The sequence below is a fragment of the Rhinolophus sinicus genome, chromosome 18 (assembly GCF_057876585.1).
Source record: "Rhinolophus sinicus isolate RSI-liver-muscle chromosome 18, RSI-T2T, whole genome shotgun sequence".
Taxonomy (NCBI): Eukaryota; Metazoa; Chordata; class Mammalia; order Chiroptera; family Rhinolophidae; genus Rhinolophus; species Rhinolophus sinicus.
In genome coordinates, this window is record NC_142518.1 from 102,764,605 (window position 1) to 102,790,321 (window position 25,717).

Consider the following 25,717-nt stretch of genomic DNA (forward strand, 5'->3'; position numbering starts at 1 on the left):
TCTTAATTCACACATGTTGCCTCGTTTCCTGTGTTCTCAACAAACCTGAAAACAAACAAACAGGAAGTCCTGTCAGCTCTACCTTCAAGTCCATTACTGATATTCCCTCTTCTTACCACCTGAATCACTACTACCCTGATCCAAGCCACCTTCATCTGTCACTTGTAATACTACAAATGGCTCCTAAATTATCTTGATACTTTTAGTTTTACACCCTTAATACAGACACCAAAATTATCCTTTCGAAAGTTATGTGAATCCATTTCATTGTTCAAACTCCTCTAACATCATCAATCATTTTTAGAATAAAATTTCAAGTCCTGACTATGTCCTAAAAGTCCCATATAATCTGACTCCCTGTCTGACTCCATCTCCTACTTTACCTCCCACTCACTATCCGCTAGCCATTGTAGCTTTCTTGCTGTCCTCCAAATATACAAAATTTATTCCTGGTGGTGCCTTTTGTGCATGTTCTTCCTTCATGAATAGCTCTTCTCCAAGGTCTTTGCATAGCTGTTAACTTATCATCATTCAGATATGCTCAAATCTCATCTCCTCATAGATCTTCCAAGATCATTCTATCAAAAATTATAGCCCCTCCCCCTGAAAGTAATTCTCTATTTTCTTAATCTGATTTATTGTTTTCATAGGACTTACCATCCTCTGAGTCTATCTTGTTTAATAGTTTGCTTGTTTCTCATTAGTCTCCCTATTATAATGTAATATTCATGAAGATAGAGACTATGTATCGTTTTCTTCAGCACCAAATTCCCAATGCTTATTATGGTGCCTAGATCATAGCAGATGCTCAAGAAATATTTGTTAAATGAATGATTGAATAAAATAAGCTAATAACTGTAGTAATGCACAGCAGAAGTAATGCAGTGTATAAATGAAGGCATTTGTTAAACAATGATATTAATTTTATTTCATTCTCTCCCTTACATTTTGGAAATGAATTTTAGCTTTATTCTGCCACTCTGTGCTACATCTTTTAATAACTAAAAACATTTCCCAAAGCAAAAGGAACCTACCGTACTGTGTTTTTAGGCCATAATGTTCCCTTCTTTTTGCACCTCTGTTGTGTTTTCCTGGAAAGTTCTGAGTAGCAGGTTGAGGAAATGACTAGAGTTACCAGCCTTGGGAGACCCATTGAGCTCATTACATAAACGAAGTCTAGCCTAAGAGTCAGAGCATATCACATCACCTTCTATTTTAGTCACAGATGGCCATATGATGTAATTAAATAATAGTGCTCAGATGATATAAATAACCAGAAGAAAATCTATTTTAAAAATAGAAATAAAAGATCCTTAAAAGACATTATTAATTCATTTGATACAAGTAGCTCCTATTGAAACCACTAAATATTTTATGATTTTAGTTACAAATCATATATGTAATATATATGTATGATACAAATCATCATGTAACATATATTTGGGTAAATATATATTACATTTAGTAATGTGGTAATTGGGGTCTAAATATAGCATCCGTTTGAAGGGGGATGCATTTTAACATTAATTATAATAGGAATAGTTTCAGCAGTGTGGCAAAGTTTAATTGCAAAAATGTTAATATTTTAATAAAAATGCTAAGTCAGTCAATTTATGTTAAATGAAATTAAAATATCATTATAACATTTTTAAAAATAAATAAAATTACCTTCAATATTTCCACTGCTCTGGCATATTAATTTATTGCTTATTCCTTTGGGGAAATGCTAATCATGATGCAAGTAAAATCACTGCAGCCACATCTGGTCTTCTGAGAGATTTCAGGGTATATTGAGAGTTAAGAAACTAAAAGTTTGGAATACTCGGTTCCAATTTCTATACCACTGGCTTGACGTGCAACATTTAGCAGATTGCTCTAACTCTTGGATTCTGTTTCCTGATGCCTAAGATGGGGTTACTAATATCTGCCTTCTCTTCTTCATAAGGTTTCTATTTGTATAAAAATTAGTAGTACCAAATATCTTGGTTCAGAGGCAAATGTGTGTGACTCAAAGTTCATCTGTAGAAAGAGCTTACAATTAGATAACTACATGTAATGTTTCCCTGATAACATGCCTATTTTTAGTATCTCTCAGTCAGTCTTACACTGTTTAAAGACTAAAAACTTAAAATACGTGAAATGTATCAGGTGCCATGGTCAGAAAACAGCTGTATGTCTTCATAATATTTAATCATTTCGCTATGTATTGGTTTTCTACTCATTTATTCATCAAACATTTAATAAGCAACTTTCAGTAAATCATCACAGACTGAACTCTTGTGTTTATTTCTACTCCTTGAAATTTCACTAAAATTATGGTACACAGGAATGGAAATAGTATAAACCCACAAGGACAAAGAGAATGGCGGAGGAGGCAACAGATAACGATGTCACACATTTTTCAAAGACGGATAGCAGAGTGGTAAATGACTTAGCAGAGACCAGGGAGCTTACATTGAAATGTCTACAGAGAAGAGTAACAGCAAGAAGTGAATCAATTTTCTCTGCAGATCCCTGAAAAGCTCAGATTTGGAGGTACCAGCTACAGCAGAAGGTCATATAAGGAACAGGGTTGAAAATTAGATGATTGTCTGGAATTCTGTAGACAGAAGATTTAGACTTTCACTCACACATCCCATTTCCCTCTTCAAATACACACACCCTTTGCTTGGACAGTGTCACAATAGGTATTGATTTAGTGGATAACCTTTAAATAAACATTGAGGTTCCACACCATCACCTTAGAATAGAACACACCATTTCACAAGGCTTGCTCATGCCCACAGAGCTCTCAATTCATATTTAAGTAATTATCCTTACATATGAAAATAAATGAAATCCTCTCACACAAAAGATACAGGAAAAAAATATTCAGAACAGGAAAACATTTCAAAGCTAAGACAAAACAATCTATTATTGCTATCCTCAAAGAAACACAGGAAGATATTGCATCACCCATTCATGAAAATAGAAAAAGGTGCTGTAAAAAAATAACCAGAGGACAAAAAAAAAAAAAAAAAAAACCCTCAGAAATGTGTGTGTGTGTGTGTGTACGCATATTCAGGTGCACATGTGTTAATGTGTGTATATCTAATTTGAATATTTATTAGAAAGATAAGATAATAAAGAATAAACTCATTGCCAAACTAGAATAAAAAGACAAGCATGGATAAAGAAGAGAAAAGATAAAAAAAAATTAAAAGGTCAATTTAGGAGGTACATTATTTTATCAATAAGATCCCAGAGAGGACAGGAAATGGAGGAGAGGAAATTATCAAATAATTATGGGGACTATTTCCTACAACTGAGGATTTCTGTTTGCAGTTTGAAAGGGCCAGCACAGTGTATGATTTCTATTGCAGTTGTAACAAAGTATCACAGACTTGATGGCTTAAAACAACACAAATTTATTCTCTTATGGTTCTGATGGCCCAAAAGATGAAGCCTATTTTATTGGGATCAATTCAAAATAAAAGGTTAGTTTCTTCTGGAGTCTAGGAGAAAATCTGTTTTCTAGCTTTTCTAGTTTATGGATGCTGCCTGAATACTTTAACTCATGACTCCTTCCTCATGTCACTACAATCTCTTCTTCCTATAGTCACATCTTCTAATCCTGTAGTCATATCTCCCTCTGCCTGTCTCATATAATGACCCTTGGGATTACATTGGCCCCACCTAGATAATCCAAGATAATCTTCCTATCTCGATATGCTTAATTTAATCACATCTGCAAGTTCCTTTTACCATGTAAATTAACAGTTATTCGTTCTGTGCAGATGGTCACTAAACAGTCATCTGAAGAAAAGTCCGGTTCATCACCGGGCTTTTATTTTGCTAAGTGAAGGATGCCCAACAGGAGTCTTCCTTCTGCAGTAGTTCTATAATCACACAGTTCTCAGGCTCTTCCTCTAGTAAATGTGAAATGAATAAAGAATATTTGTTTGAAGAAATGTCAACTTATGATTCGTTTGCTCATTTATTCTGTTCTTTCGATTCCACATATAAGGGAGATCATATGGTATTTGTCTTTCTCCATCTGATTTATTTCACTTAGCATAACGCTCTCTAGGTCCATCCATATCATTGCAAATGGTAAGATTTCGTTCTTTTTTATGGCCGAGTAATACTCCATTGTATAAATGTACCACAGTTGCTTAATCTAGTCATCTACCGAAGGGGATTTCATTTGTTTCTATATCTTGGCTATTGTGAATAGCATTGCAATAAACATAGGGGTGCACATATTTTTTCGAATTAGCATTTGGATTTCTCTGGATAGATACCTAAGATTGGAATTGCTGGGTCATAAGGTAGTTCCATTTCCAGTTTTTTTGTGAGGAGTGTAAATGTCTAACGATTACATTGTTTTTTACATCTGAAGCTAATGAAAAAAAAGAAAGAAAGAAATATCAAATTATGGACCTACCCACTGTCTTGACCTGACTCCTACCTCCGAGGTCTGACTCTCAAGTCTTGCTGTAGTCTGGATCCATGCTCCTTATCTAAACATATCTCCCTTTGCTTCTCATCATTGCTCTTTACTAGCCAGCTTCCCATACATAGTCAATTTTATGTATGACAGTTGTCACACCTTAAGTATCCTGTAACTTCTATCCAATCTTATTCATTTTTTTTTCTTTTGTGTGTGTGTGTGGTTTTCTTTTATTTGGTTTTTCTTTTATTTGGTTTTTCTTTTTTTTTCTTTTTTGGTGTTGTTTCGGGTGTACAAAGCAACATAATAGTTACACATTTACACCCCCCACAAAGTAATAACCTCCCCACCCCCAAGCTACTACCCCTCTGACATCTTATATAGCTGTTACAGTACCATTGACTATCTTCCTTATGCTGTACTCCCCCTCCCGTGACTATGTATATATTTTTTCTTATGGTTGACATACAATATTATTCTACTTCAGCTTCAGATGTACAGCATATTGATGAGACAGCTACACAGTTTATGAAGTGATCCCCCTGATAAGTCCAGTACCCATCTGACACCCTACATGATCTTTACATCATTGTTGATTATATTCCCCATACGGTATTTCATATCCCCGTGACTATATTGTGTCTACTAATTTGCTCTTTCTAATCCCTTCATTTTCTCCCCATCCCCTCCCATCTCCCATCTAGCAAGCAACAGGTTCTTGTTCTATATCTCTGAGTCTATCTCTGTTTTGTTCGCTCACTTATTCTGTTCTTTAGATTCCACATATAAGTGAGATCATATGGTATTTGTATTTCTGAGTCTGACTTATTTCACTTAGCATATATTCTCAAGGTCCATCCATGTTGTTCCAAATGGTAAGAGTTTATTCTTTTTTATAGCCAAGTAATTCTCCATTGTATAAATGTACAAGTTTCTTTATCCAATCATCTATCAATGGGTATTTCGGTTGTTTCCATATCTTGGCTATTGTGAATAGCGCTGCAATAAACATAGGGGTGCATAAATTTTCTTCGAATTAGTGTTTTGGATTCATTTTTAAGAGACCATTCAGGTTCCACCTGCTACATGAAGCTTTCCTTTAGACCTCTGATTTGTACTGATATACGTTCTCTAAACTTCCGTGTATCTGTTATTGTACTCTTTGCCTTGGCATTGGATCACCTATTGCCTAATGCTGTTTCCTGAACTTTTAGTATGTGTGTATTTTGTTCCCTACACTAAATGTTAATCTCCTTGGTGGGGAGGGTTGGCAGTTGTACATTCTGGGGATTAGAATGTGGACATCTTTGGTGGGAGCATTATTCAACCAACCCCACAACCCTAGTGAAAAATAATTTTTTAAAGCTTCCAGAGTTGGAATAGATGGTCAGGCAATGTAATGAGGACCAGCAATCTAAATATGATCAGAGCTTGCAATTGCAATATTGAAATCTAGAATAGCAAGGGGAAAAAAAAAAGACTGAAACAGAATTTAATGTCCAGTCAAAATCTCTAGACATTCACCAGCCCCAACTTCACTGTGCATACGAGGTCTGACAATTAAGTTCACGAACTCATCCTAGAAAAAGTGCTACATATTTCATTGCTGAATATCACTACAGTCACCTTCGAAGTACTCCCCTTGGGAAGCTATGCACCGATGCCAGTGCCTAGTCTACCCTTCAAAGCATTTTGGGACTCTTTCTGGAACGGCCATCAGAGCTGTCGTCGTATTACACTTGATGTCCTGAATGTCATCAAAACGTCTTCCTTTCAGTATTTCCTTTATCTTCATGTAAAGAAAGAAGTCATTGGGGGCCAGCTCAGGTGAGTAGGGAGGGTGTCCCAATACAGTGATTTGCTTACTGGCTAAAAACTCCCTCACAGACAGTGCCGTGTGAGCTGGTGCATTGTTGTGATGCAAGAGCCATGAATTGCTGGTGAAAAGTTCAGGTCGTCTCACTTTTTCATGCAGCCATTTCAGCACAGTTAACTTGGTTAACTGTTTGTCCAGTTGGTACAAATTCATAATGAATAATCCCTCTGATATCAAAAAAAGGTTAGCAACATCATTGCAACAAGTTCGTGAACTGAATTGTCAGAGCTCGTATTGTTTCACCCACACAAGAGAGTATACCAAGAAAGAGGAAGACGTGAGATCCAAGAAAGAGGGGGTCCAATACAAGCGTGTGATGCAGGAAGCCCCAGGTGAGGCCCCAAGTGAAGGAAAGTCTCAGAATGACAGTTGTGTAGCAACAAGTACAGACTGAAGGGACAGAGAGCTTTAAGATGTGAGGGATGATTCCTAAAAAATAAAAAGAGCTGGCAGGGTGACTGAAACTCTATTCCAGAATTTGAGAAAAATGTTGCAGAACCGTTTGAAGATTTGCAAAATTAGTTACAGGTATATGGAAAGCTAAGCTAGTGGGAAAAATCAGGTATATTCCATGCCAGGCAACAAAAAATGCTACCAGAAAAGGAATCTAAGAAATATACAGGAATGAATAATGTTTACATAGTGATAATGTAAACATTAATTACTATTTTAACCAAAAATTGTGATATGAGTATATCAGGACATTAAGGGTCAGGAAGTGGAGGTTGTTACATATACAGAAATACACAGATTATGTCAATAATTGATTATTCAAGGAGCAGCAATACAAGCTTATTCTTTAGAAAAATTTAGGTAAATACCAGAAGAAAGAATCAAAAGATTTTAAAGCAGTTGTCTCTGACATATCGGGCTGGGATTGGAGAAGGGTATAACGAGAGACTGCTCTATTTTCTTATAAATCTTTGAGTCCTGTTTTATGTTTTTTAATAACGTGTATGGATTCCTTTATGAAATGAAAGTAAAATGACTCCACAAGCAAACATAAATAGAGTACATATTCTGAGTCAGAAACCAAGCTGGAGATACTGTCACCAGGCCAGGGTCCTGCTTACATGGCGCTTTTACATTCCACTGTGTGGCCCGGTCCCCAGTCCTTTCAAAGTCTCTGGCTCCAAAGAGCAAGCAGTTTCATAAGACAACATGTGGACAAATATTTTATGATCTAATATTCAGTAGGTATTTCTTACTCCAGAAGACAGCTTACAATTTACATTACAGTATTCCACAAGATTGTACAAAAATTATTTAAATCCAAAAAATAATCTACAACTTGTGCTGAAAGCAAAGCTTTGCTTCTATTCTCTCTACTAAAGCACATTTACCACAGTTTCTGAGAATCAACAAATGTAAGTTATTTAACATTTATAAGATTTTATTATACACGAAAACAGTTTGAATTGCTGCACTAATCGTAGAAGCAATTTCGCATCCTGTAGGTACGCCGCTCTGAGATTCTTCTTCTAACATGTAGCTTTCATGTTATTAATAATACTAAAAACTACTGATTATTGAGCATTTCATCCATACCAGGCAGCATGCTAACAGATATAGATGCGTTATCTCAGTTGATCCTTACACAACTCAGTGAGGTAAGAACTATTATATTCCCATTCTAAAGACAAAGCAGAAATTTAGAGGAATTAAACAATTTGCAGAGTCACAAAGCTAGTGAAAGGCAGAGTCGGGATTTGTACCCAGGTTATATGACAGGAGGAGACGCTCTGAACTACACTTATTCCTCTGCCTTTTCAAACATTTCAGTGTCTCTCCACTGCCCATAACATCAAATTCAAACTCTCCATGGCCCTGTTGGTTTGCAAACTCGAGAGCTTCCCAGGTGAAATCTGAAACTGGCCCTCATACATAGAGCAAGGAGAGACTAAAGAAAGAGGCAGGCTACTCCAGATTGGTAGATGGCAGGTTTAATGAGCAAGGGAATTTACTTGAGATTTGTCCTGGGTGGCCACGGAGGAGTAGATCTCCTCACTCACCTGCCAGAATACTAAAAGTTTATATAGAGGCCTTAATGGAGTTTAGTCATGCACACCATCCAGATGGTCTTAACACATAGCTCTCTCAAGATTGCCACTGTGGGAATGGTGGGCGGAATGTACATTCTAAGGACAGGGAATGGTGAGGAGCCTCTGATTGCCCAGGTGCAGCTAACAGGTCAATCGGTGGTCATGTCCTCTCCATGACCTCCTGGTCTGGCCTAAATGCTCATCTTCTGTCCAATGACGCTCCATTGGCCTACTTTTCCCCTAAATGCCTTGCTCATATCCATCTGTATAATAGTTTCTAAAAAGTCCTTTCAATGGGAAATCACTTTCTTTGTCTTTTCAAGTATTACCCTTCCTACAAATTTCACCTATTGCATGAATACTTACTGAGCTATTTCATTTCACTGTGATGTAGTCACTTTTGTAAACATACAATCATACACCACATAATGTTTTAGTCAATGATGGCCAGCATATATGACAGTGGTCACATAAGATTATAATGGAGCTGAAAATTTCATATCACCTAGTGACATTGTAGCCATCGTAAGGTCATAGCACAACACATTCCTCACGTGTTTGTGGTGATACTAGTGTATGCAAACCTACTGCATTGCCAGTCGTCTAAAAGTACAGCACCTACAATTATGTACAGGACATACTTGAAAATGATAACAAATGTCTTTGTTACTGGTTTATGTATTTACTATACTATACTATACTATACTTTCTATCATGATTTTAGAGAGCACACTTTATAAAAAATGTTTGCTATAAAACATTTTTTTGCTATATATGTTTGCTATAAAACAGTATGCCATGTTTCGCCAACAGACGACTCATACATCTTGCAGTTACCCCATCTCTTGATTGCATCATTTCTCTTGTGCTTGATTTGATCTCGTGTTGTTTTGTACAGTAACATGCTGTAGAGGCTTATAGCCTAGGAGCACGAGGCTATACCATACAGTCTAAGTGTGTAGTAGGCTAGACCATCTAGGTTTGTGTTAAGTGCACTCTGATGGTCGCACAGTGACAAAATTGCACTTCTCAAAACATATCCATGTTGTTAAGTGGCACATAACTATATACATAAGCACTCAGCTACTGTCTTATATGGCATTCATCTGGGAATATGTATTAAATATTAACTAAAATGCAAACTCTCAAAGGTGTTCATTTTGTATATGCCCCCTACAGGATTCAGAGGAAATTGAAACATATATGTATTCAATGAGCATGCATTCACTTGAACTGGTCAAAGGGTAAAATAATGACTTAGTAAAGCAGTTACATTCCATTACTATGGTCATTAGGACCAAAATCAGTGGACAGAGTAGTCTATGTGTTTTGGTCATCTTAAACACATATATATATATATATATATATATATATATATATATATATATACACACACACACACACACACACACACATATACATACACACACACACACACATATGAAGACAGAGACAGAGAGAGACAGAGACAGAGACAGAGAGAGAGAGAGAATTTTTTCCAATATAACAATGCCTCCCAACTTATTATAGACAACATATTTAAAAATTTAGATTTGCCAAAAGCTCATTTCTCTAGCCAGGTTTCAAATATCTAAAGTTCACTAGCATTCTAAAAAATAAAAACACATGCCTGAGAATTAAAAGAGGCCTCAGAGTTTACCCAGCCCACCTTCCTACCTGAGCTGAAATTCAATTTCCAACACCCTGACATCCTGCTTCTGCTTGAGTAATAATGTCATTTCTACTTGCCTGTCCATTGACACATGGTTTTAATTGTTGGTTTTAATTATTAGAAAATGGTCACTGTACTTTGTTGTCAGTGACTCTGATGCCATTGCTTTCACATGGAATAATTCTTGAAAAATCAAATGCTCTTCCTCTCTCACCCCACTTACTGCAAAGCATTGGCAGCACAGGCTGCATGAGAATTTGGTCAGAGACACTGAACATCACTGGCATTTATTTTGCTCCTTAGTTGACATATTTATTTTAGGAAATACTTCAGACAATATGATAAAGTTTCCAGACAGAAGGCCCATTGGCTTTCCTTATTAGAAAACAAAGCATATGTGAGGTCAAAAAAGTAGTGGAGATTTCTGCAACTGCACTAATGAAAAATGACAAAGGCTGAAATAAACGATGGGAAATGAAGAGCACTGGGGGACTGGTTCACCATCTGATTAGAATATTTGCTTTTCTTTTAGCTGTATATTTCTAGGCTACAGATAAAAATCTAGTGATTTTACGTAATTGTGAAAAGGTCATCTGGATAATTTTATTTCAAACCTAAGAAAGTGGGAAGAGTACTTAACCTTCATTTGTTGTTAATTGTATTGCTTCATAATTTTGTTGGAAGGAAACTCATATCAACCAGGGGAAATACTACAAAAAACAAAACAAAACAGTGCCCCTAAAATGTCTTGGTATATTTTGTCCTTCATCTGTTTATGGCCCAACATATACCTTTATATTAATGAAAAGGTCATGTTGCAATAATTAGGAGTAACATTTATTTAGAGCACATATTAATATCCTATAAGATTTATACAACTTTTTTTAAAAAAATATTTTATTGGGGAAGGGGAACAGAACTTTATTGGGGAACAGTGTGTACTTGTAGGACTTTTTTCCAAGTCAAGTTCTTATCCTTTCAGTCTTAGTTGTGGAGGGCGTAGCTCAGCTCCAGGTCCAGCTGCTATTGCTAGTTGCAGGGGGCGCAACCCACCATCCCTTGCGGGAGTCGAACTGGCAACCTTGTGGTTGAGAGGACGTGCTCCAACCAACTGAGCCATCCGGGAGCTCAGCGGCAGCTCAGCTCAAGGTGCCATGTTCAATCATAGTTGCAGGGGGCGCTGCCCGCCATCCCTTGTGGGACTTGAGGAATCGAACCGGCAACCTTGTGGTTGAGAGCCCACTGGCCCATGTGGGAATTGAACCAGCAACCTTCGGAGTTAGGAGCACGGAGCTCCAACCGCCTGAGCCACCAGGCAGCCCTATACAACTTTTATAAGTGCAACAGTGAACATTTTAATTGTCCTATAAATACCATGCAGAGCAATAGTTTGCCTAAATGATCAGTTTTGTCTTTCAGCCGGAATTTGCACTATGCCACAAAATCTAAAAACTAAAAGTGGCATCATAATTGTTACAGTTATTTAGTCACCTTAATTATACTCACCATCTAACTGGCAAACTATATAATTACTATTATTTGGGAGATTATTTAGCCAAATGTCTGTTTAAAAGGTTACTTCCCTTTTCTATCACATTTTATCTCAAAGCATAATTGTCTCTGGCTTCTTTGTGAATGTGAAGAATTCAAAATAACTGGCTTAAGAATGAAAAGATGGGAAACCAGAGGGTCTTTTAGAACTTGCAGGAGAATCTCTTCATGCTGTTTGTGTTGCAGGTGAGCTGTATAAGTATCTGCTTGGACTGAACACATTTCTTTTCCAGGGAGACAATGTGTGACACATAGCTTATCAGAAATCATCTAAGAACAAATTGTATCACGACAGCTCTCTACTACATCATTGTGTCACTGTTTCAGAAAAAGATAATATAATACCATTCTCCAACAAAAGGAACCAGGGATCCTTGAAGACAGAGCTGATTCTAGGACTGGACCAGGAAATATACAAGATGAGGCAGGAGCATCTTGTAGTTCCACAAAGTAAGAAAGTACTTTTAAAAAACGCACAGTGAAAGGGGTATGTCAAAGGAACTCTGAAGTCAATTGAAAGAGCTCCCAATGGCCAAATCTGGAACAATCTGAACAAGAAAATTAATAGAGTGTTATCAGATTATAACCCAAAGTATAAAATTAATATCCATGAGTCCATACTGATAAAAATAAATGATTGAATAAGTAAGTGGAGGAGAACAGACCTATTTTCTTTGTAGAAGAATTCCAAAATATTTGTGCAGATACTACACCCTCAAGGAGGGTGAACATAATTCATCACGCCTTAAGTTTGGGTTGCCCATAAGTGACTTTACTTTGTTCCAAAGAGTATAGTATGGAAAGGGAGGAAAATAAATGACTTTATAGTGGAGAACCTGCCAAGCACTACCTCAGCAAGGTGGTAAAGGTCACTGCAAACACTGATAAGTCATTTGATATGATGTAATAAAAATGACACTTAAACTTTGTGGTCTTCCTTTCCAAAACCCATAATCCTAGTCTAATCCTTGGGAATACACCAGACAAATCCAAGTTGAGGAACCTTCTACAAAATACCTGATTAGTATTTTTCAAAACTTTTAAGGTTATCAAAAACAAGGAATGTCTGAGAAACTGTCACAAGCAGAGACGCCTAAGAAGTCATGATGACTACATGCAATGTGGTAGCCTGGATGGAATTCTTTAAGGACTAAAAAAAAAGATAACACTTATACAGTAGTTTCTCCAAGTATAGGATTAGACCTTCACTGATCTGGCACAAATTCTGAGAGATAATCTCTCTTCTGCCTATGAAAACTGAAACCAATCTCAAACTCTTTAGAGCTGTGAATTCTATATTCTTCCTCATAAGATTGACAATAAGTACATATTTTGGTCAAAATTTTAAGTTCTTGCTTCTTATGAGGAATTTGATTGATAAAAACAGTTACCATTCAAAGAAAATGTGTCAAGCACTGTGCTGAGTATCAAGCATTCAAAGCAAAATAAGAATCCCTTCTGTCAAAGGTCTTGTAGTCTGACATGGAGGGCATACAGATAAGTATACACAAAATAGTTGCTTTAAAAGTTCCTATCAAGATGGTGCAATAGGTAAACACTGTGCTTGCCTTCTCTCACGACCACCTCAAAATTACAACATAACTACAGAACAACTATCATTGAGAATTGCCTGAAGTCCAGCTGAGCAGAAGCCCTACAACTAAGGACATACAGAAGAAGCCATGTTGACACTAGCAGCAGAGGCGGAGATGCAGAATAGGTTGGTCCCACACCCACATGTAGCAGTTAAAAATCAGGAGGAATATGTCTGCTGCAGGGGTCCTCCTTGAAGAGCGAGGGGTCCCAGCCCCACACCAGGCTCCCAAGCCCAGAGTTTCAGAGCCAGGGAGAGAAGTCCCCATGACATCTGGCTGTGAAAACCAGTGGAGATTGTGGAAGATTGTGGCTGAGTGACATGGAGGGCTGCTGGAGACTCAGCCGTTCCTCTTAAAGGGCCCACACAGGGGGCCGGCCCGGTGGCTCAGGCAGTTAGAGCTCCATGCTCTTAACTCCGAAGGCTGCCGGTTCGATTCCCACATGGGCCAGTGGGCTCTCAACCACAAGGTTGCCAGTTCGATTCCTCGAGTTCCGCAAGGGATGGTGGGCTCTGCCCCCTGCAACTAAGATTGAACACTGCACCTTGAGCTGAGCTGCCGCTCAGCTCCCAGATGGCTCAGTTGATTGGAATGCATCCTCTCAACCACAAGGTTGCTGGTTCGACTCCGGCAAGGGATGGTGGGCTGTGTCCCCTGCAACTAGAAACGGCAACTGGATCTGGAGCTGAGCTGCGCCCTCCACAACTAAGATTGAAAGGACAACAACTTGAAGCTGAACGGCACCCTCCATAACTAAGATTGAATGGACAACACCTTGACTTGGAAAAAAAAAAAAGGCCTGGAAGTACACACTATTCCCCAATAAAGTCCTGTTCTCCTTCCCCAATAAAAAAAAAAAAAAAGAAAAAAAAAAAGAATGTGTTTACTATGTTTAAAAAAAAAAAAAAAAAAGGGCCCACACATAGACATAGTGCTGACAAACTCACTTGCTCTGAGCTCCAGCACTGGGGCAGGAGCTATAAAGGCACCAGGGAGTGCAGGGAGGCAACTGAGTTGTCTGGCCTCAGAGTGAGAGCTGGAGGTGCAACTTTCTCTCAGATAGAAGTGCTGGCAGAAGCCATTGTTTCTTTGTTGAACTCTCCTACTTCCAATGTGCAGATACTGCCAGGAGTCATATCTGAGTCTCCATCAACCTAACACCATTGGCCCCGCCTACCTCAACTTGACAGCCCAGCCTAGCTGCTTCCAGTGGCTTTTCCGTACAAAACGCCTGTCTTGGCTCATGCTCCAGAATTTCTTAAAATCTCTCAAAGGTTCACAAACCCCAAACAACTATCATTTGACTTCAGTGTGTCCCATACCTCTTTTAAGCAGCTGCAAGCCCAGCACTAAAGGCAGTCACCTCTGTTAGCAGCTTAGCCTTTCTCAGGCACCTCCCAAGCCCAGCACAAGTGGCAACCATTTGCAGATCACTTTGTAGCTCATACCGACTGGCTGTGGGAGGGCACAAGCAGTGGTTGACATTGGCCTGCACTAGTGCCCCTCCTAAGAGGCACCAGAAACAACACACCTGGTGGCCAGCTTCAGACCACACCAGAACACCACCCAACCACCTCCACAAATGACATACATTCATTAAAGCACAATGGACTATTACTCAGCCATAAAAAAAGAATGAAATCTTGCCATCTGCCACAACACGGATGGACCTAGAGGATATTGTGCCGAATGGAGTAAGTCAGACAGATAAAGACAAATGTCATATGATTTCACTTATATGTGGAATCTACAGAACAGGATAAATTAATAAACAAAACAGAAACAAACTTATAGATACAGAGAACATTTTGATGGTTGCCAGATTGTGGGGGAGGGGGGATGGGTAAAGTGGTGGATGGAGATTAAGAGGTACAAATTGGTAGTTACAAAATAATTATGGGGATGTAGAGTATAGCATGGGGAGTACAGTCAGTATTGTAATAACTACATGTGGTGTCAGTTGGGTACTGGATTTATCAGGGTGATTACCTCATAAGTTATATAAATGGCTAATCACTGTGTTGTACTCCTGAAACTAATATAATATTGTATGTCAACCGTAATTCAAAATAAAAAATATATTAAAAAAAAATAAATAAAATAGTTGCTTTAATTAGAACAATCAAATTTATACATGAGTGCAAACAAAAGAAGAAATTCTACTGGTTCTAATAGTAGGGGAAAGCTTTACATCAGAAATGACATTTGAATTGTGCTTTAATGAATGAGTATAAATTTTTCAGGGATGTAAGGAAGATTGTGCATAAATCTGTTTTTAGTAATTAGGGGGGAAAGGAGATTGGAAGTTTTAAATGAGAAAAAGTTAGATGAGGAGCAGATGCTCTGATGATGAAGCCTTGAAAAAGAAAAAAATATAGATTTCTAACTTTTAGGTGGTAAAGAAACTGAGATGTGCATGTGAGAGATGGAATCTCACATTTTGCTTCTATATTTTAAAAGATCCATTTTATTAGGCAACATGCTGACATAATGGAGGGGAAGAGATCTAGAAATTTTTAGACTATGTAACCCACTTCTTTTAAAAAATGATCAGACAAAACTATTTAAAATGTTGCTCTAATCAAGACATTTAATACACATTTTGACAGTCCCATTCCTTGGTGGATAATTCTACCTAGCCAGTCTCATTGTTAGGATATTATTTATTCTTCATTAATTTTTAATACCTGTGCACTTATTATGAACACTACAGTGTAAATTATTGAAAAGTCATCTATATTGTTAATATAAAATTTGAGAATCCACAGCAGCCCCCAGAGTAGCTACTAAAGTATTATTAATAATAAGTAGAGAAAAAATCATATCCTATCATACCTGAGAGCATGATAAAAGAAATCCGGATAGATCAATCCGATTTTATGAAAATGGATCTCTCTCTCAGGGCTTGGGACTACAGAAAGGAAGGGTGAGTTGACTCAATCATCTCTTGCAGTAATATGCTGCATATGACTCACAGTTGCATTTTAGTACCTAAAGCAGCAAGATACAGCAGAAACACTTGGGACTGAGAATCAAGAGTCCTGATCTGACAGCCTGGTTTTAAGGATTCCTCATGGCCTTGCCCCTGTCCCTGACTCTTGCATTTCTTTAACCGTCAAGGAAAGAGGGAATGATCAGTAATGTCAACTCTTTTTTCTTTTTCCTAATAAACTTTTATATAGCCCTCTGGCATTAAAAAATGCAGCTAAGTATTTTTTTAGTATTAATTGATTGTATCAGTTGAAATGTATGGTAATTATATACCATAACATGGACCAAAGAGGGCAGTGAGGATCTTTTAATCATACCAAAATTTGAAATAATAGATTATAGCTATAGCCTTAAGTATCCAGAAAACTGTAATCAAAAGTCATCTCCACACAACTTCAAATTGCGTGTGGCAGATTGGAAACCCCTGAGCGGGATGTACCTTGCAAAAGGCCTCTCTGGTTTTCACATTCAGTTGGTGATGACTGCTGCTCCAGGAATAGGATTGTGCAGCCGTTCTGATCATGGACTCCAGAGCTAATTTTGTTTGCACTGGAACCCTGCTTCTCCTATTCCCCAGATATATGACTTTAGAAAAATCTCTTAATATCTCTGTGCCTCAGTTTCCTTGCCTGTAATGTAAGAATGATGAAACATTTGCCTTGCAGGGATGTTGTGACTATTAAATGAGCTAGATAGTGCATCTAGAGTATCTGTCACACAGGAGCACCACATAAATGCTAGTTGCTGATATGACTAAACTGAAGGAGTTCTTTTGCTCTGCCATTGTGCTCAAAACACTGTAGTTGCTAACTTTGTCAACCACAGTACCATCTAAATGCAAGTCCCAATCACGATTATTGGCAGCTTCCCATAGGGCTGCAGCAGCTCAAGTTCCATTTGGCAGAGCAGACATTGTTGAGGACCTACTGAGCGATAGTACTCTGAGAAGCACAGTGGGCACTGCAAAGACAAATCTGAAATGTTTTTGACATTTTGAGCCATATAGGATCGTGGCCTGATGTATGTACAAAGCAGTAGGGAGGCACAGGGGGTCCAGGACTTGGGAAGGTGTTTTGGGGGAGCAAAATGTTACAGGTCAATTTTCAAAACCAAATGTTATGTGCATAGATATAAATATTCATTGCCACTTTTATTATTAAAATCATTCTAATAATAAATAGTGCAAAGAGGTTAAGTTGCCAAAGTTTATATAGCTAGTAAGTAGCAGAGCTGGGATCTGAACAGAGGTGCCAGGCATTAGCTTATATGCATATGCTTAACACGGGGGTAGATTGTATGTTTGTTTCTAATATTTGTCCCCTCACTGTAAGATGACTATATTACAACTCTTTCCATTTACTAAGTTGTGACATGCTTTGGCCAATAAAAATTGAGTAGAGGTAATGCAAGCTTTTTCCGAAGAAAAACTGAAAGAGCCACCATTTGGTTCTGTCATCACTCTTTCCTGCCTGACAGGAAATGCTTCAGAGAGAGGCTATTCCTTTAGACTGGGTCCCAAGAACAGAGAAGGCACAGCGAAGCATGATACCTAATCCATGGAAGAAATGTACTATTATTGAAAAATGGCTTTAGCTATTATTGTAAGCCACTAAGGTTTTGGAGTTGTTTGTTACAGTACTATAAAAACTACAAAATAATAATAATAATAATAATAATAATAATAATAATGATAATGATACAACCACTATACTATAATGCAGTTTGATATGGTAATGCCATTTTCTGAATGGTTAGGCTAGATTGTAAAATTGAATTAGCTCATGCCTGGGCTTAAAATTTTTTCAGGCTTTTTATTTTTTAAATCATCAATGTGATAAAGTATAACCACCTTATCTTGATATTCAAGGCCTTCTATAACCTGACCCTAATTTTCCTTGTTGGAGTCCCATTTCCCCTCGACTTTGCATAATTCCCCCTTCTCTTTTCTTTTGCCATTTCACCCTCTAATTTACCATGCTCAAATATCACTCACTGACCACTATAGTCAGTCCATGTACATTAAATGTAATTGTTGATGGATGGATGGTTATTGCCATTTTATTATTCATATTTTTTATCAATCCTTTTTCCTCATCTTCTTAAAAAAGTCCCTCTAACATTCCTTGTAATACTGGTTTGGTGGTAAATAACTCCTTTAGTTTTTTCTTGTCTGTGAAACTCTTTATCTCTCCGTCAATTTTAAATGATAGACTTGCTGGGTAAAGTCATCTTGGTTGTAGGACCTTATTTTTCATCACTTCGAGTATTTCATGCCAATACTTTCTGGCCTGCAAAGTTTCTGTTGAGAAATCAATTGGAAATTTTATGGGGACTCCCTTAAAAGTAACTATTAATAGTTGTCTTTCTCTTGATGCTTTTAGGATTCTCTCTCTGTCTTTAACCTTTGCCATTTTAATTATGATGTGTATTGGTGTGGACCTGTTTGGGTTCATCTGTTTGGGACTATCTGCACTTCCTGGAGTTACATGTCTATTTTCTTTACAAGATTAGGAAAGCTTTCCGTCATTTCTTCAGATAGGTTTTCAATTCCTTGCTCTCACTCTTCTCCTTCTAGTACCCCTATGATGTGAATGTTGTTATGCTTGATATTATCCCAGAGGTCTCTTAAACTCTCTTCATTTGTTTTGATTATTTTTCCCTTTTGCTGTTCAGATTGGATGTTTTCTGCTACCTTGTCTTCAAAATCGCTGATTTGATCCTCTGCTTCATTTAGTCTACTGGTGATTCCTTCTAGTGCATTCTTCATTTCAGTTATTGTGTTCTTCACTTCTAACTGGTTCTTTTTTTATGGTTTCTATGCTTTTTTTATGCTTGCTATCTCTTTGTTGAAGTTCGCACTGAGTTGCTTGAGTATCCTTATAACCATATATTTTTTAACTCTCTCTCTGGTAGGTTGCTTACCTCCATTTTGTTTAGTTCTTTTTCTGGAGTTTTCCCCTCTTTTTTCATTTGGAACATATTTCTTTGTTTCCTCGTTTTGGCTGTCTCTCTGTGTTTGTGTCTAGTATGTATTAGGTTGATCTGCTACTTCTCCCAGTCTTGGCTGGGTGGACTTATGTGGGGCTCAACTATAACAGGAGGGCACGCACAAACCACACAAGGGACACACCTGGATCACCTGACTCATGTGACCAGGGAGCTTGTGGGGCCCAGTGGCACAGTCTCCCTGGTCACATGAGCCAGGTGATCCAGGTATGTCCCTTGTGTGGATTGCGTGTGCCCTTCTGTTATAGTTGAGCCTTGATTACTGTTTGCACATCAGTGGTAGGGATTGACCCTCAGGCTGATTGGTTGTAAGGACTGGCCATCACTACAGTGGAGGAGCTGGTGTGCAGGGGCTGCCCCTATGGAGTAGGATTCACTTTAGCATGGCTTTGGTGCCTGCCCAAACTGCCCTTTGTGTGTGTCAACTTCATGGCCTGGCTGATGCTCCAGTTTTGTCCCATGCCAGCCACCTGGTATGCTGGCCAAGGGCCTTCTAAGATGGGCCTGGCTGCAGGCCAAGTTCAGACTCAGCCTGTGCCTGGCCTGGGAACACCTGGCATGAGCCACCCAGCAATCCACAGATGGCCACCACGAGTGCTGGGCTTGGAGTTGCCTTGAGAGGCCAGGCCATAAACCAAAGCCAGCTGCTGCTAGTGCTGAGCTTGGAACTGTTCACCAAGAGGTATGAGGCACACTGAAGCCACATGCTGCTTGTCTGGGATTTATGAAGCTTTGAGAGATTTTAACAAAGTCCACAGCATGAGCCAAGACAGGATGTTTGTATGGAAAAGCCACTGGAAGCAGCTTGGGTGGGCAGGCCAGGTGGAGTGTGGTCTCAGGAAATCACCGGAGTGGGGTGTCCACTGTTAGCTAGGTTGATGGAAAATCAGATATGGTGGCCACTTGCATCTGCATGCTAGGATGGTGAAAGGCTCAACAAAGAAACAATGAATTCTGCCAGCACTTCTTTCTGGGAGAAAGCTGCCCCTCAAGCCCTTTCCCTGAGCCAGATAACTCAGTTTCTCCTCCTGGTACCTTTTGAGCCCCTATCCCAGCACTGAAGCTCAGAGTGACTGAGTCCATCAGCAGTAAGCCCGTGCATGAGCCCTTTAAGAGGAATGCCTGGGACTCCAGTCACCCTCCAGCTCAGTCAACTACAATCTCCACTGTTTTTCACAGCCAGACATTATGGGGACTTCTCTCCCCGGCACTGGAACCAAGCTGAGGAGCCTGGTGTGGGGCTGTGACCCCTTGCTCTTCAGGGTTGTCCTTCACAGCTGAGATAATTCCTCCCAATATTTAACCACCACATGTGGGTGTGGGACTAGCCCATTCTGTGTCTGTGCCCCTCCTACCAGTCTTGACTTAGCTTCATCTGTATAGTTATAGGACTTCTGTTCAGCTACACTTCAGGCAATTCTTAATGATGATTGTTCTGTAATTTAGTTGTAATTTTGATGTGGTTGTGAGATGAGGCAAGCAGTGTTTGCCTGTTCCGCCATCTTGACCAGAAATTCATTTTTGTATTCCTGGTGATCCCTCCATCTCCCCTTACCTCCCATTCTCTATTAAAATTCCATTGATACTCTAAAGCCTAGCTCCAGTGACATTCCCCAGGTAGACATAATTTTTCTATCTTCTCTGGTGTCAGGAAGCTGAATTTAGAAGTTCAACAATGTGATTAGCACAGAAAAGGTAAATGACTGCCTCACCCTCTGAACTGTGAGCTTCTTAAAAACACAGTGTGTTTTTATTCATCCTTATATTCTGAAGACCACATTAAGCTTGCCAATTAATAGTTGAGATGACAGACATGCTTGCAGCCATGCAGGTTTGGGGAATAAAAACATTCAGAATCTCTATCATTCAAAATTTGTAGATTAATTTGGTTTAGTTACAAATGTCATTTATTATCCATCTATTAGTGATGTTGACTAAAGAACAATGGAGATTTCAGTAACTAGAGCAGATTCTCTCTATAATTGAAAAGTGCAAAAAAGAAAAACCTTAAATATACATAATTATGTAGCATTTATATGCCTTAATCTGCTATTAGCACTGAGGACACTGGAAGTTATATGTGTTTTCTCTCATCTCTGGCAAATGATGCCAAAGATCCCTTAGCTATGGGTAGCAAGGGAGTTGTTTGGGCAAGGACAAACCTGGGCTCACACTCAAGTCCCAGTGAGGTCTTAGAGATGCTTAAGACCTTCCTGCTTCCAAATGTTCCATGCCTTCTCTCAACCTGAGTGAAAGGAGGTGGGTGGGGAAAAAAAGGTGTTTGTTTTCATTTTCATCTCTACCAGGGATCAGCAAACATTTTCTGTAAAAGACCAGCTAGTAAAAACTTTTAGGCTTTTCAGGCTATATGGTCACAGTCACTATAACTCAGCTCTGCCATTCTAACATACCATAGATAATATATAAAAGAATGCGACAACATGGGTGGATATAAAGATTATTATGCTAGGCGAAATAAGTCAGAGAGAAAAAGTCAAGAACCATATGACTTCACTCATATGTGGGATATAAAACTTAGCAACAAAAGAACAAGACAAACAAATGAAGAAACAAAAACTCATAGATACAGACAATAGTTTAGTGGTTACCAGAGGGTAAGGGGGGAGGGGAGTGGTAGATGAGGGTAAAGGGGGTCAAATATATGGTGATGGAAGGAGAACTGACTGGGTGGTGAACACATAATGTGATATATAGATGATGTAATATGGAATTGTACACCTGAAACCTATGTAGTTTTACTAACAATTGTCACCCCAATAAATTTTATTTTTAAAAAGTGGAAAAAAAAAGAATAGGGATGACTGTATTCCAATAAAAGTTAATAGATGAACAATTACATTTGAAGTTCATATAATTTTTATTTGCCACAAAATATTATTCTATTGATTTTTTCCCCCCAACCATTTAAAGTATAAAAACAATTTTTTTGCTTGCAGAACATACGAAAACAGGTAGTGGGTCACATTGGTGCACTGGGCTACAGTATGCTGACCACTGCCCTAAGACAAACACACACTCTGTATTGTCAAGTGGAGAATTACCTTTATTACTTATGAATTTGACTCGGGTGCTTCTGTTGAAAGATACAACAGTTTTTATTTCTGCTGATCTGAAAATGGAATTATACAAGCTTTACCGATCTTCAGTTCTCTCAAAAGTCTTGACATTTAGTAACAAATTTGTATTAGATTAGAGTTATCTTTTCATTTCTCAGTGGGATAAAATGGAATTTTAATGAGATTTTCTTTTTTTCCCAAGAACAGGCAATAGGGCTCTAGCTATACAAGAAGCTCTTCTTTATACCTGGATTTTACTATAGGAGATCGTAAAATCTTTTCCTCTTGATGTCTCTAAAAACAAGATTGATCTGCATATGTCAGGAATGATTTCTAGTTTGTCCTGCCTGGAAACAGAGGATGGACTCAATGACTTCCCTAATCCTGTGATTCTGTAACAGCAGAATAGATTAGTGTCATTACAGCAAAAGCATGCCAAATGGTTCGATACTTTTTAAAGATGTCAGGTTGGTGCATTCTAGAGGAACGAATGCTGGACATATGGTCAGGAGCCCTGAGTTCAGATTGCAGCTCCATCCCTGCTTGACTTGGTAAAATACCCCCATGTTCCCTCATCTGAAAAATTTGGCTAATAATGAGAACTGCCTCACAAGGATGTCCTGAGTTTAATGTGCTTAGAATTGTATCTGCTTCATTGTAAGCCGTCAAGAATGTTTGATCTTGGTACTGTATTATTCGCACTTTCAATAAGGGTGGTGATCATCCAGCGACTACATGTGTTAATGTGCTCTGTAAATTATGATTGGCACATCATATATTATCATTAAAAGGACATCAAGCAAAGGCTGTAGAAGCATAGGTGGTTCTCCCAATTAGTTTTTCATTTTCATTTATATTTTCTTATGACTGTTCTCCACCCTATTTATTTTCTCTTGGAGTTTGATGAGTATTCAATTAGAGATGTAGCTTTTCACCTTTCAAAACTCTTGGAAATAGAAATCTAAACCAATTATTTTTAGAGTTCCCTGAAACCCTTAACTTTGGAACTTTAGCCACCTAAACAGAAATTCTAATTGGAGATGTTTCAAGTGAAAAAATGCAACATTTTGTTTATTTCCTTAGAAAGTATGATTTACGCCAAGAGTCTATTTCTGTGTGTAAATCAGGGGAAGCTGATTACTGAAAAACACATTCTCCTGAATGCACCCCCACACACATAACACTAGGGTTTTTCAAGAACCTCAGTAAGTGATATGCACTTTCATTTTTAGAGGCCCTACCCTACATCGTATCAAATATTAAAGGTACTCATATTCTATATTTGGTCAAATTTTGCTTTATATTGCTTTTTAAATTATTTCAATATAAAAAACTAATTTAAGACTGACTATGATCATTCTACCCTCATCATCCATAATCAATAATTCTTGTAAAGTCACAATAACAAGTTTCAAAGTTGTTTTCCAATGATGAAAATTTAATATACTAGCAGGTAGCATTTACTGAACCAACACTTTCTGTGTGTCTGCTCACTCGTGGGCCGTGAAAGAATTCCCGAGTGAGATAGAAATATAGAAGATTTATAAAAGTAAGAGTGGGGTTGTCTGGGCAGAGTCTGCTGGAAACTACTGCAAACTACTGCATTGAGTCTTTGTTTAGTCTCAAGTTTTGTATTTTCTAACCAGAATGTAAATTGCTTTGGCCTGTAGTTGGGGGTGGGAGAAGGTGCGGTTAAGCTGATTATTGCAACCTTTGCATATGTTATGTAGATTTAAGTTGGAGCCAGGAGTGGATCCCATATAGATGCAAAACCTCTCCCAAGTCACAGGGCCAGCACTGGGTGGAAGTAAATAGAAACTTTGAAACTGGGCTGCATAGTAAATGTATAGGAAGCAGAACCATTAAGAGGCAAAGAAAGAAAAGAAAGCTTTCAAAAAGTCCCAAGCAAAATTACACTTATTAATTCAAATTATACCAGAGGTCCAAATGTCAAAAATAGATTTAGTGCCACCATTACAATCCCCTGTCTCATCACTTTGTGCCACGCACATTCCTAAGCACTTTATATTAACACACTTTATTTGGGCCAACAACGTGAGCTAGGTACTGTTATCATCCTCGTTTTACAGATGAAGAAAATCACCTCTTCGTGGTACAGCACAAGTCGTCTGATTTCCGAATCTATTCTCTTATAAGGTTATATTTTGTAGATGTTCATTTGGACTTTTCAATTGGCTTTTTATATTTTACGATTTTTTAAAAAGGTTCAGCTCTTGAATTTTTTTGTAGGCGCTAACAAACATCTTGAGGCCTAGGCGTCATACCTGCGGTGGCTTTTGAAAAACAGTGGCCTTACCAGCCCCATGGACTCCTGCCTGACGCCTCAGGAGAGAGGAGCCTCAGACATAAGCTGAAGGAGATGCAAAGCATTCAAGTGCATGAGCAGCAAAGCAACTCTGCATGAAACCTCACATCTGAGAGTGCCGCCCAGTACTGATGAAGTAGGAATATTCTTCCGTGAGTCCCCAAATGATGTAAATGATGTTGGATCTGCCGGCAGTTTCTGGGTGTGGGCCGGGATCGTGTCTCGTGAAGCCGAAGAATTGACCCACGGACTAGGGAGAGGCAAAAAGTTTTAAAGGAAGACAGTTTATTAGAGGCAGGAGAAGAGGTTGCAGCTCCTGAGAGGGTAGAGGTCCCGAATGGGGGTGCCCAGTGACTGAGGCAGAGGCTTTTCCTTTCATAGCTTTCCTTGCCTGCTTGGGGAAGGGGGCTGGAGCCTTCTAATTGAATTCGTCTATTAGGTTTGTCCTGTTTGCTCATCCTGAAGGGATTAACGAACTAACCCTTTCCTATCTATCAGATCTGCTCCTTTGTCTGGCCAGAAGGCATTTGGTATTATCTATTAACCTTAAGGTGTATTCTCCTGTCTCTGTCCGGGAGTGAAGGAGACATTCTAGGACCTGGAGTTTCAGGATATGGCTGCTTTTGTTTATTCCACCAGGGACCCCCCTGTCTACCTAGCAACCATACTAACTAACCTGTCTCACTGGGAGGATTGGGAGGAAAGCATGGCTCTGTGCGTTAAAAACTACAGAAATCCAGCAATGCTCCACTCAGTACGGGGTTTCCAGTTTGGAAGCACCTAGAGATCTACCCTAGGTGCAAATAACCACTTTCTCGTGGAGGTGCCAGTAGCTGAGACAGCAGTAAGATACTGTTCTCATGTGGTTCTTGAATATCGACCATCAAGCAGAGCAACTTGATGGGAAGATCCTGAGAGCATCATCTGTACGGACATACAAGGTATCTTTTGGGGAAGTGCAAGACATACCTTGTGTTAAGACAGGAGATTGTAATGGTGGCACTAAATCTTCTATTTTTGACATTTGGATCTCTGGTATAATTCGAATTAACAAGTGTAATTTAGCTTGGGACTTTTTGAAAGCTTTCTTTTCTTTGCCTCTTAATGATTCTGCTTCCTATACTTTTACTACGCAGTTTCAGTGTTTCT

At 38.6% G+C, this 25,717-nt stretch overlaps 1 protein-coding gene across 2 annotated transcripts in view; it reads left to right on the top strand.

The window, feature by feature from the left end:
* The window catches only part of LOC141569587 (endogenous retrovirus group K member 5 Gag polyprotein-like), a 579,116-nt gene that overhangs the window by 527,329 nt on the left and 26,070 nt on the right, over positions 1–25,717 (top strand). The gene's annotated exons all lie outside the window — the stretch shown is intronic.